Genomic DNA, 15,852 nt, shown 5'->3' on the forward strand with positions numbered 1-15,852 from the left:
GATGAGAGAGAACATAGATTAGCCACTTCCTGCATGCCTCCCACTGGGGATTTGGCCCACAACCTGGGCATGTGCCCTGACCAGGAATTGAATCGGCAGACTCTTGGTACATGGGTCAATGCTCAACCACTGAGCCACACTGGCTGGTCTTTCTTTCTTTTCTCTGTTCTCAAAATGCTTCCAAAAACCAAAACAATTGGAGGAATAAGATAAGTTTGATTATTTCTCTTCTTCACAAGGTAATGAGACATTTATGAAGAAATTATAAAAATTAGTAAATTAATAATTGCTTCTGGTAGTTTTCAAACTGTGTTTTTGCTGCCACACAGCTACATTTAAAGGAATGAAACTAGATGAAATTGCACAGGGGAAACACCTCTGTGAGCCATTCAATATAAGTCAGGAGAAGGACAGGACAGAAAAATAAGGCTGACAAAGAACACAAAGAGGAGGAAAAAACAAGAATGTGTGACATTATGGAAGTCCAGATAAAGAAAATATTTTAAAATAGATAGAATGGACAATTGGTTTTAACGCTCTTGAGAATCTGACTGAAATATATCAACATGTTGTTTGTTGGTTGCCTTGACAAAGGAATTTCAATAAAGTAATGGAGACTGAATCTTAGTTGGACATTGTTTCTTAATTATTTTTCTTTATTGATTTTAGAGAGAGAGAAAGGGAGAGGGAGAGAGAGATAGAAGCATTGATGAGTGAGAACATCGATTGGCTACCTCCTGCATGCCCCACACTGGGTATCAGGCCTACAACCTGAACATGTACCCTGAGTGGGAATCAAACCAGTGACCTCTTGGTCCACGGGTCAATGCTCAACCACGAAGCCACATTGGTCAGGCAGACATTGTTTTGTGTTTTTGTTTTAAAGAGAAAGAGAATGAAGAATATAAAGATAATAATTTGGGGTACAGAAAATTAATGAGTAGTAGCTAAGAAAAGCAGATAAATGAAAAAATAGATAAGAAGAATAAAGGGTTGAGGATTATTATTTTTTAGATGAGTTGTACTAGTGTGTATGTTTTTACACCAATAATATTAACTAAGTAGAGAGTAAGAAGTTGATGATGCAATTAAGAGATAGAAATCTTTCAAGATTAAAATAGTTTGCTAGATGAAGGGAATGGGAGTACATGTGAAGGGGTCAACCTTTCATAAGTCAAAATAAAACAGAGAACATGGGCACACGTACAGATATACCAGTACATGTGATAGTGGGAAGACAGGAAAAAACCCATCTAATTGTTTCTATTTTCTCAGTAAAGCATGATGAAAGATTATCAGTAAATTATAAAGTTCTGTGATAGAAATTTGGGGAGAAAGAAGATGCAAAAGAGTCACCTTTAGAGAATGAGAAAAACAAATTCACTAAGGAGATACAGTATGACTACCAGGCAGTGTCAAGTGCCCATTTGAAATTTGAGGTCATTTAAGTTGAGACAAGTCAGCTTGGTCATTCAATTTTCTGTAACAACGCTCACTCAACTGCTTGGGTATGAAGCATTGTGTTCAATACTTAGGTTATCCAGGGTTTTAACTTTGAGATAAATTTTAACAGAAGAAAAGACGAGCAGGTTGGAAAAGTGTTTTTTAAGAGCACGAATACATGGAGAACATGGTATCTAAGCTGAGAAAAAGGAAAATGGATACATAAAGTATTGAAGAGTGAAAAAAGTGAAAACATCAATGGACTGGGAGACCTCGATTAGTCAAACAAGGTTGAATGAGAGGACTGAAAAAGTTAGTTGGGGGTATAAACTGTGGGATAGAATAGATTGTTTAAATTTGGGGATTTAGAGTATCATATAGTTATACGATGTGACTATAATAGTCAGTGTTGAGGTGGAAAAAAGATTAGTATGGATAAAGGGATCAAGACTATAAGAGGTCAAAGTGTTAAATGAATTATTCATATCCACTTAAAAATTACCAAGAACAACAAGAATGTGCTGTTGGAAAAGAAATGCATATTAGAGTCTTCTGTGGGTGTCAGAGGGAGGGAAACTGGCTGACAAGTTGGTTGTGGTTGATGTGGACAAATGGCATACACTTCAAAGTAGCTGTGATTTTATTTAAAGACGGAGAGTAGAAAAATGGTTTAGAAACAGCCCTAAAGAGCTAGGAAGATACTTATCTCAACAGGAGGACCCCCAGTGCATGAAATAGGAAAGAAAAATCATCTTTCATTTGTGATGGCTACTGAGAAGTTATGTCCTCAAGAGGAACAGTTGAATTTCAGCTATATGAAAAAAAATTTGAGAAGTTTAGTTAGAGGAGGTTTACTGATGTTGTAAAATCTCAAATCCAGAGGGAATACTGGAGGGCAGTGAAGAGTTGGAGGCTAGAAATGTAAAAAGCATTGTGGGACTAAATGTCTGGAGACTTCTGGTCGTGACTGAGGTGAACAGTCGCTTAGCAGGGGCCAAGCAAACAGTTCAACACGGCTCTAGAGATGCACTGTGCAGTATGGTAGCCACTGACCACATGTGGCTATTTAGGTTAAACTCAATTAAAATGAAATAAAATTAAAAATTCATTTCCTCAGTCGAACTAGCCACAGTTGAAGTACTAAGTGTCATATGACATACTGGACAGATATAAAGCACTTCCTTGATTGCAGAAAGTCCACTTGGACAGTGTTTCTCTAGAGTATTTAGCTGGATACTCTAAGTCACTGGGATACTTCTACAGCTTCGGGTAGAGTGGCCAGCTAGGGAGAGGCTATCTGATGGGAGACTTAAGACACAGTGCATGTCGAGGTATGTGATGTCACAGTAACTTCTGATGGATTAGCAGACACATTTAGTATTATATTTCTTCTTGACCCAGAGTGATTCAATAAGGGATGACAGACACAGATATGACACAGAGTGACTTAATACCTAGTACAGTGTGAGACCACAAGAGAGAGCAAGATCATATCATAGATAGACAGATGATGATAGATAGATGATAGATAGATAGATGATTGATAGATAGATAGATGATAGATAGATAGATATATAGATAGATAGATAGATAGATAGATAGATAGATAGATAGATATTCAGGTACATTCAAAGCAAGAATTCCCTGCATTTACAGTCCTGTTTCCTCCATATATCTTCATATTATTGATTGTGAAACTATATGTAAAACACATCTAGTTTTTCTCTGTAATAAAATATCTTCAAAAAATGCTATTTTCCATGTAAAAGAAAAATATGTTAGCCCAATTCTCTCAGCAATTTATATATTTGCAGTTAAGAGGAAAGCTAAATTCTTATCATAGCCCAGAAAGTAATTTAATATAAAATGAGCATAGAGCAAAGGTTAGCACTATTGCACAAGTTAGCATTAATAGGTTCAAATTTCTCAACAATAATAAATTGAATCTTGTGGCCCCATATTATTCTAAATTCTTGTAGGCCAAAATAATGATACAAAAAAGATTACAATATCTCATCCACAAAATGTATAAATCTTCTACTGTTTGAGTTTATTTTTGCCAGCATAGAGGAGTGGGGGATGAACAGAAAGAAAGCAGTCAAGGAGAAAAATGAAGCAACTGAAACAGGATAAAATTATATTCCAGTCTAAACTGAGACACTAAAAATCTAGTTCTTCTTGACAGAGAATTGTATACTTTATTTTTTAATAGCATGCTGATCAACTATATATTTTCATGCTAGCTGTTTCAAGGATAATGAATTTTGCTACAATTCAGTAGATCCATATTCTCTAGAGTCCTAGGGTTCCCCAGATACAAGTGGGTATTACTAATTATGACTAATTCATTTCAGATGAGAAAATTTTTATTTTTTTTTATTTTTATTTTTTATCCTCACCCGAGGACATTTTTCCATTTTTTGTACAGACAGAGTGGGAGGGAGAGAGAGGAAGAGAGAGAGAGGGAAACATCGATGTGAAAGGGACACATCGAGAGGCTGCCACCCACACGACCAACCAGGGCCGGGGACAAACTGCAACCGAGATACATGCCCTTAGCGGGAACCGAACCCGGGTCTCTCCGGACCGCAGGCGGACGCTCTAACCACTGAGCCAAACTGGCTAGGGCGAGAAAAAATTTTAATAACAGTCTATAGAAAAATCCTTTTTCAACATATTTTGTTTTTTCTTTAAACCTCTGATTTCTCAGAGCAAGAGGAACCATCATTAAAATGCAAAGGGAACCCATGGTATGAGAGAACATATTCACCAATAATGTATCTGATAAAGGATTAATTTCCAAAATATATAAAGAACTCATACAACTCAACAAGAAAAGGACAAACAATCCAATTAAAAAATGGGCAAAGGGCCTGAATAGATACTTCTCCAAAGAGAACATAGAGATGGCCAACAGACATATAAAAAAATGCTCAATGTCACCAATCATCAGAGAAATGCAAATTAAAATGACTATGAGGTATCACCTCACACCTGCCAGAATGTCTGCCATCAACAAATCAACAAACAACATGTGCTGGCTAGGATGTGGAGAAAAGGAAACCCTAATATACTGCTGGTGGGAATGCAGATTGGTGCAGCCAAATATGAAAAACAGTGTAAGTTTCCTCAAAAACTTAAAAATGGAACTGCCATTTGACCCAGTGATCCCACTTCTAGGAATATATCTTAAGAATCCTGAAATACCAGTCAGAAAAAATATACGCACCCCTATGTTCATAGCAGCATTATTTACAACAGCCAAGATCTGGAAAGAGCCCCAGTGCCCACCAGCAAATGAGTGGATAGTAAAGTGGTGGGACATTGCACAATGGAATACTATGCAGCTGTATAAAAGAAGAATCTCTTCTCTTTTGAGACATCATGGAGAGACCTGGAGATTATTATGCTAAGCAAAATAAGCTAGTCAGAGAAAGACAAATAGCACATGATCTCACTTATATGTGGAATCTAATAAACAAAAACAAAATAAACTGATGAACAAAATAAGGCCATAGACATGGAAGCATGGAACAGACTGACAGATCTCAAAGGGAAGGTGGAAGGGAGGGCAGGAAGAGAATAACTAAAGAACTTATATACATATATGTATAGTCCATGGACACAGACAATAGACAGGTGAAGGCTTGGGGTGGGGAGCCAGGTGGAGGAGAGCAAAAGGGGGTGGGGAATGGGGGACATCTATTATATTCTCAACAATAGAATGAGTTTAAAAAAAAGATTTCTGACCTGCCCTGGCAATGCTAATTGAGAGAAAGTAAGAGAGACAGAGAATTCATTATTCTCTAGGCTAAGGAATTCATTATTACCTTATAAGATTTTCCCCAAAACCTCTATGTGGTCCCACCATACTCACCCCCAGTCTTCTTGCTTAGGATCAAGCAGATTTAAGTATTTTTTTATTACAGCTGGCTAAAGGACTCCCTGTGTCTTTCACCTTTCAAACCTATGTCTCTGATAGTAAGATTAGGTGAACCCACAGGAAACTGACAAGAAGAGGCTTAGAGGTCTGGACATAGTCTTTGAGGCTTCAGGATAGAGTCAAAAAAAACCCTCTGAGGGCAGACTTCAATCTTGCTCAGCCAGTCTTGGCCTATGTCTAGAAATGAGCCTCCATGAGTTGTTGTTTTTCTCCTTCAAGACTGTGAGTCCACAGGCAAAAATGTCAACATCCAAAGAGAATTTCAAATGTCAATCACTGTTTCAGATGGTTCTCGCTCAAGAATCGATGTTTTTTGAAAATAGGTTTTTATTGATTTTTTTTTTTTTTTTAGAGGGAGAGAGAGATAGAAACACTGATGTGAGAAACATTGATCGGCTGCCTCCTGCACACACCCTATTAGGGATGGAGCTCGCAACCTTGGGTATGTGCCCTGACCAGGAATCAAACCAGGACCTCTCTGTCCATGGGATAATGCTCAATCCACTGAGCAGCACTGCCTGGGCTCAGTGAGGTTTTTTTCATCCATCATGTAGTGTCATAGATTACTACTATGCACTGTACCTGTTCTACGAGGACTTACTTGGACCAAAGAGCAATGAAGATGGGTGGCAGTGGAGTAAGATGATCGCATTGGTGCATCCTACATACCTACAGAAGAGCAGAGTGGACAAGGGCCAGACTTCACTAAGGAATATCTGTTAAGAGGCTATTTAATAATCCTGTTAAGACCGGTGGTGATTAGATTTACGGTGGGAGTAAAGATAGAGAGAAGTGTTAAATTAAGAGATATCTAGGAGCTACAATTAATATCACTTGATGATGGCTTAGAAATAGAGACCAAAGTAAATAATAGCTTCATATCCTGGTTTCTGATCTGTGATACAAATAAATTTTAAATATTTACTGCCTGCTGGGCATTATTCTAAGTGTTGTAGATACAACAGTAAACACACACACACACACACGATCCTACCATCATGAAGCATACAACAATATGCTTTCCTGAGCATATCAGTAATTAAAGAATTAAGTTCAGTTCAACCAAAGGATGCAACTGAATTTTCCCCAATTTCAGATTATCTAGACTGTGGGTGGCAAACTTGGATGCCTAAAGAAAATTCAAAAGCTAAATGGTTGTAAAGACATATGGGCCTCCAGGTTCCCAAAGTCTGCCTAGAAATCCTGCTCAGATGTTAGCTTTTTGTAGTGCTGGATGAGTAGGAATCATCATATCTGAATGGTGAAGAAAAAATAATTTAAAAATTAGCATGTTCTTATCCAGACTCAGCCCCGCTTCAGAGACTAATGAACCAAATGTTTGGAGATATAAGGAGATGCTGATTAATTTAGTCATCAAAATTGTATTTTGAAAACTTTTGAACATGATTTTCAATGCTTCTGAGGTATAAGAGTTTTTTGTCTATGCCAGTGGTATCTCCTCTTTACCCTTCAAGGGGCTGTTTTCTCTGTCATTATAGGCATTTCAGAAAGAGATTAGAAGTGGGTATATCCACTTTTGCTGGAAAATACCAGTTAAAAACTCAGCAAAGGATTTGAATAGACATTTCACTAAAAACGATATACTATGGTTAATAAGCATATGAAATGATGCTCAACATCATCACTCGTTAGGGGAAGGACACTCAAAATCACAAAACAGCATATCTATAATCGCTACAATAAAAAAGACAAGGAAAAATGCTAAGAATGGAGAAATTGGAACCCTCATACATTTCTAGGAGAAATATAAAGTGGTACAGCTACTGTCAGGATTTCATTGTGTCCCCCCAAAATTCATGTGTTGAAACCCCAATACCTCGTACCTCAGAATGTGACTATATGCAGAGCCTTTAAAGAGATGATTAAGTTAAAATAGGGTGTTCATGTGGGCCCTAATCCAGTATAGCTGGTGTCCTTGTAAGAATCTGGACACACAAAGGGACACAGGAGCATGCACACACAGAGAAAAGTCCATGCAGGGCCGCAGTGAGAAGGCAGCCTCCTACAAGCCAAGGAGAGCGGTCTTAAGAAGACAGTGACTCTGCCAACCCACCACTGAGCTACCCAGCCTATGCTGTTCAGTGATGACACCCTAGTAAACTAACATAGCCACTTTGTAAAGTAACTTAGAAGCTACTCACAGTGATAAACATAAATTTGCTATGGGACCCAGGAATTCTTCCTAGGTATATGCTCAAGAAAATTGAAAACATATATCCGCCAAAAACATTGCACAGAAACATTCTTCGCAACATTTTTCATGAGAGACAAAAATTGGAAACAACCTAAATGTCCATCAAAAGATGAATGGACAGACAAATATGGTCTATCCATACAATGGAATATTATTTGGGGAAAAATAAGAATTAAGTGCTGATACGAGCTAAGACATGTATGAAACTCAAAAAAGCATTACATTCAGTAAAAAAGCCAGACACAGAGACTATTTTATGATTCAGTTAATATGAAATATCCAGAAAAGGCAAATCTATAGAAACAAAAAGTAGATAAGAGGTTGCCTGGGATGAAGGGAAAAGGCAAATATAAATGAACAGTAAACAGGCACAAGATATATTATTGGAAGGATGTAAATAGTATATAACTGATTTATGGTAATAACTTGGTCAGTTTACTAAAAATAGCATTGAATTGTACACTTTAATGTGTGGTCTTTTTTTTGTCACCAGCAAAACTATAAAACATTAGAGCTCAATAAAATTATTTTAAAGTTATAAAGTTATGCCTCAATAGTTATTTTTTAAAGTACCTTAATAATGCTATTCTTTCTCAATTTTTCCAAAATGAAAAGAGAGGCAAAAATAAATATCACTCGTGAGAATTCCAAGTGAGAAGAGAAGAACAATTAGTGGAGAATTAACTGAGGAAAAAAACAGGCTAAACAGTAGCATTAAAAACAAAACAGTCTTAAAATGAGTGACAGATTCCATTTGTGACACCAAGCCTTTTTCTTCTATGTAATTCCTAAAGAATCAAAATTTCAATGACAGATTGTGAGTGGTTTTTGGCTAGCAGAAATGAGCATACCTCTCCTTATCTCTTTTTGAAATACCTACAATGACAAAGAGAAACCTAAAAATAACTATTATATAAGCTAGCATTTGCAGTCTAACTACTGCCGAATGTGGGAGAAACTCTCAAAGAGTAATAAATCATTAATGACCTGTGAATCTGTCATCTGCGCCCTCTTTATATCATCTTATGTCCAGCATTCTATGGCTAGGTTCCTTATTTTCTCTCAATATCTTTTTATTCTGAAATACACAGAATTTTTAACTGGTCATGTCAAATAAAGTAATATTTCCCAACATCCTTTGCAGCAAGAGGTAGCCATGAGACTAATTTCTGGCTAGAGAAACATGAGTGCATGTGCCCTGGGCAGCTTCCAAGAGCCTTCCATTAAAAAAATATGGCACACAGTCTTTCCTTTCTTCTTTACTTTTTCTCATCGTCTCCTTGAAATGCAAATTCTACCATCTTGGATCGTGAGGAAAATTGTGACATCCTGGAAATGGCAGAATAATAAGCTAGAAGTGGTTGGCATGATGGAGCAGCCCTGTTCACTTATGTCTGGACTTTTATATGAGAAGAGAGCATTTTCTTTCTTGGTTTAATTAAAAGAAAGCACTATAACTAGGCTCATTTTGCTGCAGTGTAGGCTCTAGTAGGGTGATTCAGAGAGGTCTCTGGGTCTTGCCAGTTAAAAATAACTCTCCGTCTTCCTAAGAGAAACTTAGTTTCTTTAGGGAAGATGCTCAATCTTTTATAGCTCCTTCCTCACTTCCTCATTTAAAAAAAAAAAAAAGTCTTTATTGATTTTAAAAAGATGAGGGAGGGAGAGGGAGAGGGAGATAGAAACATCGATGAGAGATAACATGGATTGGCTGCCTCCTGCATGCCTCCCACTGGGGATAGGACCCACAACCTGGGCATGTGCCCTGAATCAAACCAGCAACCTCTTGGTGCATAGGATGATGCTCAACCACTGAGCCACACCAGCTGGGCCTCACTTCCTCATGTTATCAAGATGATTCCTCTTCCCCCAAAGCAAGCAATTATCTTCACAGTAGTGGCAAATGGGGCCTCTGTTCTATTTGCTGCCTTCTAGGCTTTTGCTACCTCTGTCCTTTGGGTCACTGTGTCCACGATGGTAGTCTCCATCACCACTGCATCCTAACTGGTGGTCTCGTCCAATCTCCAGGTACCTATCTGCCACTACTACTAGGTGAGTGTAGACACTGCTATTGGCCTCTGGGTTCTTCTGGTGCTGACCCCAGCCTTTTGCCAGTGCACCAGGACTTGGACCGCTTCTGCTCCCTGTGAGGCATCTTAGATTTCCTTCGCACTCTCCATAGATTGTGGGAAATCAAAATCATTCACTTCTCTATATAACTCTTCTATCCTGAGATACAGTTCAGCCTGGTGACCCACTATCAAATATGGAATGAATAAAAAGAGTACCGTGCCAGATGTCCTTGGATTCTCCCTCAACATATCAGGAGCTTCTACTGACCAAAACATATCCAGGTGTTTCCAAAATACACCTTCTACTCACCCAGGTCACAGCAAACTCTTCTGATCTCCTGTCCCTCTTCTGTTTTTCCCATATACATCTTCTCAGAGGGTGTATTCACCCCCAGCAGTCACTTTATCATGCCCAGAGTGTAAACTCAAACTCTTTAGTCTGATTGCAGCATTATGGCCCTTGATGTATTAAGTGACAAGTTGTAAATGAGATAATTTTTTTCTTCTCTTTACAAAGCCTAGCTCTTAAGATTGTTATCTCCCTAAATCAGCACAGAGGTTCAGAGTCCATGGATGGCCCCTTACAACCTCTATGTTCCAGGTGGTTCCATCCTCTCCTTCCCTAGGGGGTCATTAGCCTTCCAGATGGTTTAATAATTTCACACTATTAGACTCACTTACAGTTGAATCATATGCCAACACATACACAGCCATGTGCAAATAAAGGAAAGAGAATGAGATACTGGGAAATTGCCAGTTGAGCAGTTTGAGATAATGTAGAGGACTCGACTCATAAGCTACCTGGATTGTGCTCAAAATCTTGGACCTATCTTTAAATCATTTGTTCTTTCACTTGGTATTTGTAATCATGGACGCTTTATCACAGGATCTAAGCTCATTACTAAATAAAGAAAAAAAGTCCTCTGACAGCTGCGCAAGGAACCTAATTGGGAACTTCTTTCGTTTACTTTAAAATGCATAATTGATGTAGAAACATGTGAAGCAAATAGCACCCCCTAAACATCCTCACAATATTTTCAAAGTTGCGGACTGTCACATTTGTTTTCATATCACTTAGAACATGTCAGTTTCTGGCTCCTTTTCATCTTAATCTAGGGCCACGCTTCAGTTTAATAATTCATTAGCAGCTCTTTGGAACTTACTGCCTGCTGAGTTTATTGAAGGCTGATTAGCAATTTTATCGTTTTCTAGTTTTCCATATATATTCTCTTAAGTATCATCTCCTGCCGATTCTAATACTTTCTTGCTTGAAATTATTTTTTCTCAATTTTCTGGTTTGCCACTGTGAAACTATCAATTACTTCTACCCCGAGAATATACATCATTGAAGTCTGAGATCCTGTCGGTCATTCCCAATCATCTAGTACTTGTTTAAATGCCATATTCATATCTAGGAGAAGCTTCAGTCTGTCTTTTGTCAATAATCAATCCAAATCAAGTGTTCATTTGGTTACATAGGCATAATTAGGCAAACCGTGGGCATTGGAGTAATATCTACCTGGAATTTTAAGTTTGTCTCTACACTTCTATCTGATTGACTGTAAACTACTGGGTTTTTGGTTTTTTTTTTTACTTAACTTCCCTAAATTTCAATTTATTCATGTGCAAAGTTGTAATGATAACTACTTTTTAGTGTCACTGTGGGAAATAGGTGAGAATATATATACAGTGATACCTCGGTTCTCGAACATAATTCGTTCCAGGAGGACAGTCGAGAACCAAATTGTTCGAGAACCGAAGCAATGAAACCCAATAGGAAATAATGGAAACTGGATTAATTCGTTCCAAGCCCCAGAAAATGCCTATTTACTGGCCTAATTTGTATATAATATGTAGAAAAACATAAGTCTCAACAAGAAATAAAAGTGTACAGTATGTCTAAGGGTTAAATTCAGTGTAAAGTGTGACTCTCTCCACAAAGCGTGACTCTCTCCACAAAGCGTGACTCTCTCTCTGCACTCACACTGATGACGCAAGCAAGGCGCGCTGGGCCGAATGAACGCCATTCGGCTCAACTCGGCTCATCTCGGAAGTTCGAGTTCCAAATATTTGTTCGGATTCCAAGACAAAAGTTTCTCGAATCTCCTGGTCGAATACCGATTTGGTCGAAAGTCAAGGCGTTCGAGAACCGAGGTATCATTGTATAAAGATACAATATTATACCTGAAAAATAGCAGATATTCTGTTAAAATTTTATTTCACCTATTTTCTTCCTTTTTACTCTCAATCTATTTTAGTCAAGTTAACATTAACAAACTGTTAACTGGATTTATTATGATATACATGGCATTGTCTGAGATAGTGGAATAGTTTGTTAAGTTCTAGGTATTCCCAATTTTGTTGTACCAAGTGAATTTATATGTAATTACATTGAAATAACTCTTAATTCTTTGTTGTTAATCCTCACTAGAGGATTTTTTCCCACTGATATTTTTAGAGAGAGTGGAAGGGAGGGAGGGGGGATGAGAGAGAGAGAAACATCAATGTGAGAGAGACACATAAATTGGTTGCCTCCTGCATATGCCCCATTGGGGGCCAAAAATCAAACCTGCAAACCAGGTCCATGCCCTTGACCGGGAATCAAACCTGCAACCCTTCAGTTTGTGGGCTGGTGCTCTAACCATTGTGCGACACAGGCCAGGGTGATAGAGCTCTATTTTTAAGAAAGTGTTGTATAAGGCGAAGTCTGATTTTTCCTTAGGATCTCTAAATTGTCATTTGCTCACTTACTGTCCCACTAAAATCTAAGAGGCAAAGAATGGGCAGAAATGGCACATACAAATTATAACTACTTGCAAAGGCACAAATGAGTCATGCATTTCAGTTGGAAGATCGTTAATAAAAACAGTGTTCTTCAATTCTGGACTAACCCCACCACAATCCAACATCTGCACTTAACTGCTTTAATCTGATGGGGTTTTGCACTATAGCCAGTCCATTTTGATCAGAAGATATCAATAATAGTTCTTTCTAGATATTTCTGGCTGGTACAGTGCTGCATAACTCGGTTTTATTCTAATACTGGCATGCCATTTTAAAATTTTGAAAATCAATCTCTATGATGTTCTGATTCCTCACAATAAAAGCACTGTATGTTCATTTTTGAAAAGTTAGAGAATAATTCTGGGAAGAATAAAGCGAATGAATGAATGAATGAATGAATGACTTGGTGTTTTAATCTGTGTGGTGATGTTTTGGATTTGGATCTATTAGTGATCAGGGTAGGAGTGGCAGAAACTTTCTGTAATAACCTCATCTCCTCCAATTGTCAAAGAATACATTGCATCTAAGGAGAGTTCTGTGGGCAAAGGTAAGAGGACAATGGTAAAGAATATTAAAGTGGGAGGAAAGCAATGTTTCACAGGGCCATACAGACAATAAACTCATGCCAAGACAACCCAACTAACAAGTGAGATATCTGTCTCAGAGACACTTGTCAATATGTCTATTCGAATGGAAAAATTAAGTCTGACTTTTTCTGACAGAATTATATCTGATTTGGTAGATATTTTTGACGATGAGATGTAGCTTTAGAATATAAATTTTACAGGAAATATTTCCTGTAAACTAAATTACCTAAATCTGCAGTTCTAATGATTAAAAATACATATTTAAAACATGATAAGGCATAAGCATTTTGAGCAAAGTTACTTTTGGCAAAATGCATTTAAAAACCAATAACTGTTGTCAGTCTGTTCTGGATACATCAGGTTAAACCTTGTGTCTATGAATAAGAGAATAAAGTCAATAATTATACACATGTGATATATCTTGGTAAAGAATTATTATTACAGTCACAAACTGGAAAAGTAAATGGCAATAAGTGGTACTCCATGATGCTGCAAGTCAGAAGGTTTCCAATGATTTGCCTTTGAGAACGTTTAAGGGGAGAGGCTTAATCAACTTGCTGGATAATAGATAACTGAAAAGAATTTTTGGCCCCAGCCAGATGGCTCAGTTAGAGCATCATCCTGTACAGCAAAAAAAGGTTGCAGGTTCAACTCCCTAGGTTTTGGGTTTGATCCCCAGGCTGGGCCCTTACTGGAGGCAATCGATCAATATTTCTTTCTTACATCCATATTTCTTTCTTTCTTTCTCTTCCTCTCCCCCCTCTCTTTCTCCCTTCCTTTCTCTCTAAAATTAATAAACATAGCCTTGGGTGAGGATTTAAAAAAATTTTTTTTTGATTATCTTATATTGGTTGCAAAGAAATAGGGTAATCAAAAAAAACCTTTACACAGAATAATATACATATATTCTCTGTATGTTTATGTGTGTATTTACATTATAAATTGCATTCTGATAAAATTTTATTTTATATTTAATAATTATTTGACAAATATTTTAATATATTTATCTTTTGATCAATTATGTAAATAATTTTTATGATAAAAGAAATTTTAATAGCTAGAATCTAATAAAAATAAAACATTAAGAAATTAAAATCTACATAAATAAATACACATGCAGTATATATGCAACATATATGTACAAGATATATATGCATTATGAACATATGTGAATTAATTTTAAATATATATAATTCAGTACACATATATACTACATATTTACTACATTATAATGTTTCAATGTTTTTTACTGATTATCCTATTTCTTTGCAAGCAATATAGGGTAATCAATAGCACATTTAATCCTAATAGTGTATTATAGTAAAGACATTTTTGAGGGGAAGTAATGGAAATATAATTGCAAAATGGAAGAACAAGGTAAATTTTCTGATTCAGAAAATGAGCTTATTTATGTATTTTTAAAATGAATGACAGTGGGTCATCAAATCACCATATTTATAACCCACTGATACATTGAAACAATGATATAATGATTTTATTTTAAAATGTCAGTGTTCACTAGCACTACAAATTACATTCTTTTAAACTATTTTAATATATGACAAAAACTTTTTTATATCATCATTACAATCTATAGAGTATATGAAACTTTTTCAATTCTCTTACAGGGTAAATGAACACAAATTTTGAAGTCCATTACTATAGCATATTACCATATTTATAATAAAGAAGGCAACCTGGTGGTTTTCTAAATATCTTATTGCATTCTAAAAGAATATTTTTGACAAATTCTATATCCCAATCATTTATACTAGACCCTAACACTGCAACAAAGGTAGGAGCTGCTTTCCTCAAAGTACTAGAATTCTAGCAGAGGAGATACAAGTCAAATAGAAAAATTGAACAGCAAGAATAAGTGCTACAAGAGGGGACACATTCAGGATACTGTAGAAATCTTTCTCAGGGGAGAGAAGGGGCTTCTTAGAAAAACTTAACCTCTAACTTGATTCCTGAAGACAGTCTTTCTCTCTCTCTCTCCCTTCCTTTCTCTCTAAAATTAATAAACATATCCTCGGGTGAGGACTTAAAAAGGTGCAAGAAGGAGAAAGGAGAAAGGATCTTCCAGAAAGAAGATCCTGCATGTGCAACAACTAAATGGCAGAAAAGGAAAAAGTAAATAGAGGAAGTAAAAGAAGGGAGGGAGGGAGGGGACAGAGAAGGAGGGAAGGTGACTGATGCTGAGGGAAGACAAAAGGAAGGTATTTATATAAAAATCGTTTATAAAGAATATTCAAAGTTATTATCATTTTAGACATGCAAATGCGTACATGTAAGTGGATGAGGCCACAGAGAAGTGAGAAACCAGCAATCTGTGCCACCCATTTCTACGTTCCGGAAGGAGGACCCAGACTGACCATGCAGAACTGCTAGAGCAGTTGGTCAAAAAGACAGTTATGCAACCATAGCCCAAAATTACCTCAAAAGCATAAGGATTGAGGTTTTAAAAGTTCTCTTAACCTTTCCGCCACAAGAGATAAATCCCAAATTTTTGTGATTTAACACATAAAAAAAAGCCAGTGGAGGTTGGTGGGGTTCTCTTCCAACCAAAGACCCCCGGATTCGGATTTCTTCCATCCTCAGCAATTCCCATCTTAGCCCAAGGCCTTCAGATCACCACCATCTGGGAAGAGGCATAAAAAAAGTAATATGAAGCTTTTAGGGAACAAGCTTGGAAGTGTCTAAAATTACTTCCATCAATCACTTCTCAGCCTTTTGGCTATGATCAATTGCAGTATCTGTTCTTAACAGGTTAAAATTTTTTCAATCAAAATTTCAAGGCTAGAACCCAGC

At 37.0% G+C, this 15,852-nt stretch overlaps 1 pseudogene; it reads left to right on the forward strand.

Moving 5' to 3' along the window:
• The first annotated feature begins 15,758 nt into the window (after positions 1-15,758).
• On the forward strand, positions 15,759-15,852 carry LOC118616740 (annotated as a pseudogene).

The sequence above is a fragment of the Molossus molossus genome, unplaced genomic scaffold (assembly GCF_014108415.1).
Source record: "Molossus molossus isolate mMolMol1 unplaced genomic scaffold, mMolMol1.p scaffold_m16_p_4, whole genome shotgun sequence".
NCBI classification, from domain to species: Eukaryota; Metazoa; Chordata; class Mammalia; order Chiroptera; family Molossidae; genus Molossus; species Molossus molossus.